Source organism: Babylonia areolata, chromosome 2, assembly GCF_041734735.1.
Source record: "Babylonia areolata isolate BAREFJ2019XMU chromosome 2, ASM4173473v1, whole genome shotgun sequence".
Taxonomy (NCBI): Eukaryota; Metazoa; Mollusca; class Gastropoda; order Neogastropoda; family Buccinidae; genus Babylonia; species Babylonia areolata.
The window spans coordinates 47,619,144-47,626,643 of NC_134877.1; the positions used below are offsets into that span (position 1 = coordinate 47,619,144).

The 7,500-nt window shown below is 39.1% G+C and overlaps 1 protein-coding gene and 1 long non-coding RNA gene across 2 annotated transcripts in view; one reads left to right on the forward strand and one right to left on the reverse strand.

The window, feature by feature from the left end:
- LOC143277603 (endothelin-converting enzyme homolog) overlaps nt 1-7,500 on the forward strand; it is a 358,248-nt gene that overhangs the window by 56,605 nt on the left and 294,143 nt on the right. The window lies entirely within an intron of this gene.
- LOC143279476 (uncharacterized) lies at nt 4,674-6,850 on the reverse strand. Its single transcript, XR_013054890.1, has 3 exons — nt 6,317-6,850; nt 5,473-5,629; nt 4,674-4,890 (listed from the first exon to the last, which is right to left on the reverse strand). It is a non-coding gene; the product is annotated as an uncharacterized LOC143279476 (long non-coding RNA).

A 7,500-nucleotide genomic window follows, 5' to 3' on the forward strand; every position in this document is an offset into this window, starting at 1 on the left:
CCCAATCTCCCAAAGTGAAGTAACGCGCCGGACATAGGCCTCTTGCTGGTTAGGAACTCATAACTGAGATTGGAAGGACATGTAGTTGGGATGGACGACGTGCGACAACAGAAGTCATTCATTCTATTTTCTAATCGCAGCCGGCATCAAGCACAAAAAAATGTACAAGCGCCACCATCAAAGGGCTCAACAGACAGCTGAACGGTTCCCATGTAAAGCCTGTAGGATGGTACTGACCGGTTCAGAAATGCTTACTGCTGGCGGCAATGTCTGGCGCTTTGCTTTGCTGTCCACAGATGTGTCTGCGTCTTTGAGGTCTACACGGCTTGTTGTGGACCTGGATCAGAAGCGTGTCGCAGGAAAGGGGAAAGGTTCTTGTTCCAGCTTCAGCTAGTTTCCTGTCCAAGATGTTGACGCCTATGTGCGTTCGGTTTGGGGGCTACATTCCCACATCAGGCGTCAGTGATGTCTTCGTCACATGTGGTGGACATCTAAGGAGAGAGGAGATGTCCTGTCGCCAGTATTTTGCTCCATATTTAGCTTTGCTGTATCTGGGCCAACAGCGATTTTAGAGATATAGGATGTGTAGTTTCTCCACTACAATGGGAAGTCATTTACAGCACAGTCCTTTGTGAGGGTCTATAACTTTCAAACTTGGATGCAAGATTGCACTGGTTCTTAGTGATGTAACCGTGTAGTGCTGTAGCTTTGGGGGCTATATGGCCTTTGGGGACCATTCCAACGCCGACTCCCATAAAGCCTTCTTGATCTAAAGAGTGGGGATGTAACTTGGGTAAGACACTCTCCTCTATAGTCACATTCTAACCCAGATAGTCGGGACAGCTGTTGCCTCCTCTGCTGTTTTTATGGTCATAGCCGGACCCGACTATCCTACATGTTTATCACCTTTACCAATGAGATAGTTACGTAACAGTACCACTGACCCTTTTAAACAGTGTTCCCATTATTTCCATCAATTAATTCTAAGACATTCCTGACTGATTAATCGCTGAACGATAACTTCGTGGTTTCGTCCATAATGATTAACATCTCTTGTGTGTCTCTAAGGGTTGTAGCCTGTATGTGCAGGAGGTTCGTGTTGAATTAAAGGAGGTCGTGTTCTGCTTGTGGGGTAGTAAGCCTTTGCAGTTAGCAGACAGAGTGTAGAAGCAGGGCTGATGAACTGACATTGGTTTACAGAGGACTCCGTCATGGGAAAAGTGTCGTTTCTCTTCTGGCTCGACCGGTTCTGAATCATGTTCTCTCTTTTCAAATTCCCTCCCCTGGCAAACCAGATCATCAACGATATTCAAGGATAGCAGTATCGAAAATGAACAGAAAGAAAGAAAAAAACTCTTTATTATTTTGTTTTTGATATGATGCAAAGGAAACGAAATGAATACAGATGGAGACAAAATAACAACAACAACAACAACAACAAATCAACAGAACAAAGAAGAAAAAAAATGAAAAAAAAAGAAGAAAAAAAAAGAAAAGAAAAAAAAGCCGGGCACAGTAAATGAGTGGAGACAAAGAACAAAAGAACAAAGCGGAAGACAAAACAAAACAAAACAAAAAAATCCCGTCAGCAGAAACATTTTGTGAAGGCGAAAATTGGAATTGACTGTTTTCAACGCGAACGAAGCAGAATGTCTCAGACTTCTCCCTTCCCATAGAGATACTGGGTAAACAGCACGGACACAATGTTCATTCACGTGGCTTTGTCTTTTTACTTCGCCAACAAGCGAGACCGAAGGGAAAGTACGGTGGGACAATTAGGGCTGTATTGTGAAAACCATTCAGCGATCAATGCCGGAATCAGTTGACAAAAGATACAAACTCCTTTCTTTTATTTTTTTAAATTGTCAATAGAGGCATGCATGCGTGTGTGCTTACGTATTTGCCTTCTGAGATTAGATCTTTATGTTGTCGACGTTTGATTAAATGTTGCAAAAGAGGGCATGTTTAGTGTCGTGTATGCTGCTGTCTCAGTCTATCTGTCTCTATGTCTTTCCTTTTGAAGTTTATTTTGCTATTGTTTTGTTGATATTATTTCTACCATGGTGTGTGTATGCATTTTCCTTTTCCCTCTTTTTCTTTTTCTGGTGTTTCTTTGGTTACTTTATTTTTGTGAGGGAAGAATGAAAACATGCCAATGAGCGTTTATTGATATCCCTCAATAGATTTCGATTTCGATTTCTCCCTCTGAGACATACAGACATATATATACACGCAGGCATCTTTCTCTTGCTTTATCACTCGCTATCTACAACACACACACACACACACACACACACACACACACACATACGAGAGAGAGAGAGAGGCAGACAGACAGACAGAGAAAGAGACACACAGAGAGAGACACAGAGACGCACACTATGAGCTAAATGAGTCATAGCATAACGGCTATACTGTTTATTTATCCAAGACCTTGGGAGATCCAATCTCAATTATTAATACCCAACAAACAAACAAACACACAAAGAAACAAACAACAACAGCAGCAAAATCGAACAGTGCCATAACACGATGATACGCATCAGTTCTGGTAAATCTGGAACTATTTTCCCCCAATATAAGAAATAATAATAATAATAATAATAATAATGAAAAAAATTAAAAGATAAAAGAAAGAAAAGAAAAGCTATGAACATCATCATTTAGCATCCCGCTGCTGGTGTGTGAGTTGGGGAATGGAAAACAAAAAAAAAAACACCACCACCATACCATCAACCATGCTTACCCACGTGCCTTGCAGTCGGAACCGCTCCGTTCCGCATGGCTGCGCGTGCAAATCAAGGAAGCGTTGGGGGTGATCGAAGCCTGCTTCCCCACCCCCTCTCCCTCTCCACGTCCTTCGCCCACACACTGGTAGCAGATAACCAGTCATTGGTGCATCAACTGTCGTGCAGAAGCAACTGGACAATCTGCGTGTGTAGAGAAGGGAGGGAGATGGAGATGTAAAAATAGGCGTTCCACCCCATTCAGTTTCTGCTACTGGCTTGCTCTTAGGGTGTTTTGTTGTTGTTGTTGTTGTTTGTTTGTTTGTGTGTGTGTGTGTGTGTGTGTGTGTGTGTGGTGTTGGATTTTAAATCTGTTTCCACACCCAGCGAATCTTTCTTCGCAGCTGCAGCATGTTATTTTATTTTATTTCATTCTTTTTTTTTCTTTTTTTATGTATTTATTTATTCTTTTTTTTACAGTGTGTATGTTAAGTAAGAGAGAGAGAAGAGATAGATAGATAGAGAGAGAGAGCGACGGATTGTGAGGTTTTTGTATCGAAGTGTGTGCACCTGTTGAAAAAAATTGTCATCTATCTTTGACAGCAACTTGATAAACCAAACAACTGTGCCTGGATTTTTGTGTGTGTTCGTTTATACCTTTATTTAATAACTGTATTTTATATTTAGTTGGTTCTTGTTTTTATTATTTTCAGAATGTATCCATATATTCATTTCTCTGGCCTTGAGCTGAAATGAGCGGTGCTTACGTCCGAGATGGGGTTTGTGAGATGTTTGTGACAAAACACATGCTGGTGCACAGTTGTTTGAAGTCATGTGCGTGCATCAAAAAGATTGTCAACAAGGGAGCTAGCACATTTCATTCGCACCTTCGTTCCAGATAATTGAATCCAATTAGAATGGTGATTGATACTGGCAATGGAAAGTGATTTCATACAACAACAACAACAACAACACACACACACACACACACACACACACACACACACACACACTCGCTCTCTCCTTCTCTCTCTGTCCGTCGCACACACACACACACACACACACACACACACAGTCGAAACAGTCGAAACTAAAGGCGTCCAATCTATACCTAAGAGCTTCGAGGACACCTTTTCACTCACTCTCTTTGTGACCCTCCACCACGAAATGAGTCGCTTTGCACCAGAGGTCGATTTTTAGTTATTGGTATATCATAAATCTGCAATAAATGACCTTTACAGCGAAAAAAAAAGTTTGTAAATCGGATGATTCTGTGAAAAGTTATTGTGATTTGAAGTTCTAAAGTCGCGAAAGTAACGAACTGAGAAATCAAGGCCGAAAAGTTTTGGAACATGTTCATAGCAACCACATACTTCTAAGCAAGATATGTTCATGAAATTTGGCACACACATACTTAGTGGCAATATCCACAATTGCACAAAGTTTGAAAGAAAAATAATGAGTGTATTTGATTTTATTCAAATAAGAATTTTCTAATTTTTTTGGACAGAATTGCAACTGAAGTATTAGTATACTTACTTTTTAATCAGCTCAACATGACTAAAAACCTTTCAGTTTTAAGATCAGTTTTATTGTGGTGTTGTTTATGGTCCAATTACTATGAAACTTTGGCTTTGTATAGTATGTGCACTAAAATTTATGCCAGATTAAAGGTAAAAAATGCTAAATCATGATGCCGAATCATGTATTGTTGTAATTCAATGTGCTCACTGGCTTAGTGTGCTTGTGATATTACCATAATCCATACAACAAGCACAACAAAATAACAAAAAGGATCCACACAACAAAACTGCTCATACAAAAGGTACATGTTCATGTGTGTTTTATCCCAGCATAGCATCAAATGAAATACATTTCATAATTCAAATGAACACTTCAAACACTTCATCTGCAAAGAAAACCTACTTGTCAAACCCATACTTCACACAATAAAGACACACAACCTCATCAAACAAACACTCAATCTGCTAAAAAAAATTAAAAAAAATAAAAAAATAAAAAATGTGCAGATATGTGGCACAGGTAATCCATTCTTGTGGTACAAAGTGTCATCAGGGTGGATGGTGTTGATGTTGAACCTTCTTCCTCCACTCTTTTTTCTCCGCCGGTGGTGTCAATATGTTCCAAAAATGCATGGTTTATCCTGCAACAGTTTGTTATGTAATACTTCTTTATCTCTTTTCATTTCCTTTGTTTTTAATTATTTTCTATATGTTCTAAAGTTTATTCATTAATGCTAATAATGTTGGATTAAATATCAACAGTAATTTCAGTTTTGTACATTTACATCACAGCTTTCATTCTTTACACAGGACTTTACAAAATGCTTTACTTCTAGTTCTATGTATTTTATCAGAAAATAAAAAAAAGAATACAGTTATATATATATATATATATATATATATATATATATATATATATATATATAATATAATCAGACAAAGCAGTTTACTGATAATAAAAGTATGAAATAGTGATTATTAATGCTGTATCACTATGAGTATCAGTGTGCATGTGCATGACATGCTGCAATCCATTAAGTTACTTTATTCATAGTGGTATGTCAAGCACATGCACACATATTATTTATGTAAATGTCTGTGCAAAAGTTTACAATTCCATACATGTACATCTAGACAAAGTTTGTAAAAAAACAACTAAGTTTGCACACTTCATGGTAAATTTATACTATAAATCATAGTACATTAACAGTTGACTCACTCACTCATAGATAGTTCACCAGCAGACAGTTCTTTAGTTGACAGTGTAGTTAGTGTGGTGGTGTTGCCTCTCCTTCTGATGACATGACTTGCCAGCAGTGATATCAGAATTATTCATTGGTGTACAGGCAGGCATATAAAGTACCATCATATCTTTCAGGGCTGAAAAAGAAATTGAACTATTAGTAATACTGTTAGTATTTACTGTTGACAAAACTCTATATTTATTTACCTCAAAACAACACAGACACAGAAACACACACACAAACACACACACACACACACACACACACACACACACACACACACCAACCTGACACACATTCACATAAAATATCCATTGAAGCAAATTCTGTGAAACTGAAAACTGTTCATAATGTCATGCCCCTGTACCTCCCCTTGCTCAGTTAAATGGTTAAACTGTGAAGGGGCAGTGTGTGTGTGTGTGTGTGTGTGTGTGTGTGTGTGTGTGTGTGTGTGTGTGTGTGTGTGTGTGTGTGTGATATTGTGTGAGTATGTGACTCACTGTGTGACACACATTGTGTGTGTGTGTGTGTGTGTGTGTGTGTGTGACACGTATACACACTGTGTCACACATTGTGTGTGTGTGTGTGTGTGTGTGTGTGTGTGTGTATGTATGTGTGAGATCTTTTAATTTACATTCTGTTAATTTCCTCAGATTTATTCTTTTAATCATTTTTATTCCACATGTCAAACAGTGAATTTCTGTTCCAATATAAGACAATAAATCAGTCTTGAGTCAATCTTTGTTAAATAAATTATTATCAATTGATTATATCATCATTACATTTCAGTATTTGTCAATGTGGGTAAAATAAGAATGCTTACCTTCAGACACTTCAGCTATATCCAGTCCCCCAGTCACTTTGCTTGCATATTCCTTGTGTGAGCTGTGAGAAACACAGTTCTATCACTTCAGTGCAGCAAGTCAGTTTCACTTGTTTCCATGTCAGTCACAACACTGATGGCACCTGGTGCATGTGATTTCGGCAATTACAGGCGAAGGCTTCAAAACTTTCTGTATCTAGTGCAAATGTTGATTTGTCATCTACATCAAAATTAATATTATTGTTGATGAAAACTGAACGACAATCCTGCGTCGTCTGCTTTCGAAATCAGCGTTGCCTTCGTGTTCACTGAGATCGATTTCATGAACGGTCAGTTCCATCAATGAAGTACTGGGTTAGAAACTCACAAATGTCGTCTTCTTCACTGAATGGCAAAATGTGTGCAACGCAAGTGTATCTTGTCAGGAAATCGCCAAGTCACTCTTGAAAACGTGCTTCCGAACCCTGCGAGCATGTTCATTTGAGCTAGCGTGCTGAATGGCTGGTTTCGTCACGTGGCTTCTCTCGGCCAATGACAGAGGGGATTTTCCTTCATAGTGACGCATTGTTTACGTAGTGTATCCTTATTTTGAAAGCGACGATTCGCTCGTCGTTAAAAAATCAACCAATGAGAAGGACATAGATTGAAAGAGACTGACTTGACCTTTAAAACAATGTATGATTCGACCGGTCGATTCCAAGAGATGAGGGAGGGCAAGCTTGTCAAAGTTGATCGATTTCGCGAAGTCATAGGCGATCAGAATGACGGGTTAGGCATTTTAAGCACACTTTTAAGGCAAAAGAAGACACAGTTATGCCTAGATAATTCAATATGAGATAAAAGAAAGCCTAAAGTTTACTATGAAGTCAAAATCTGAAAATCGACAACCTGAGCCCCACCCGCCTAAAATCGCCGCTAGCGGGAAAGTTGGTCAGGGACAAAGCGACTCATTCCGTGATGGAGGGTCACTAATAAGCAAGCAAACAAACCCAACAGGGCAACACCAACGTTAACGTCTCGCGTAAATCCGAAACGATTGTGTGTGTGTGTGTGTGTGTGTGTGTGTGTATGTGTGTGTGTGTGTGTGTGTGTGTGTGTGTGTGTGTGTGTGTGTGTGTGTGAGTTTGCCAATACAAAAACAAACGCCAGAATTAGGCCTTCTATTGTTAGTCCCACAAGTCGGG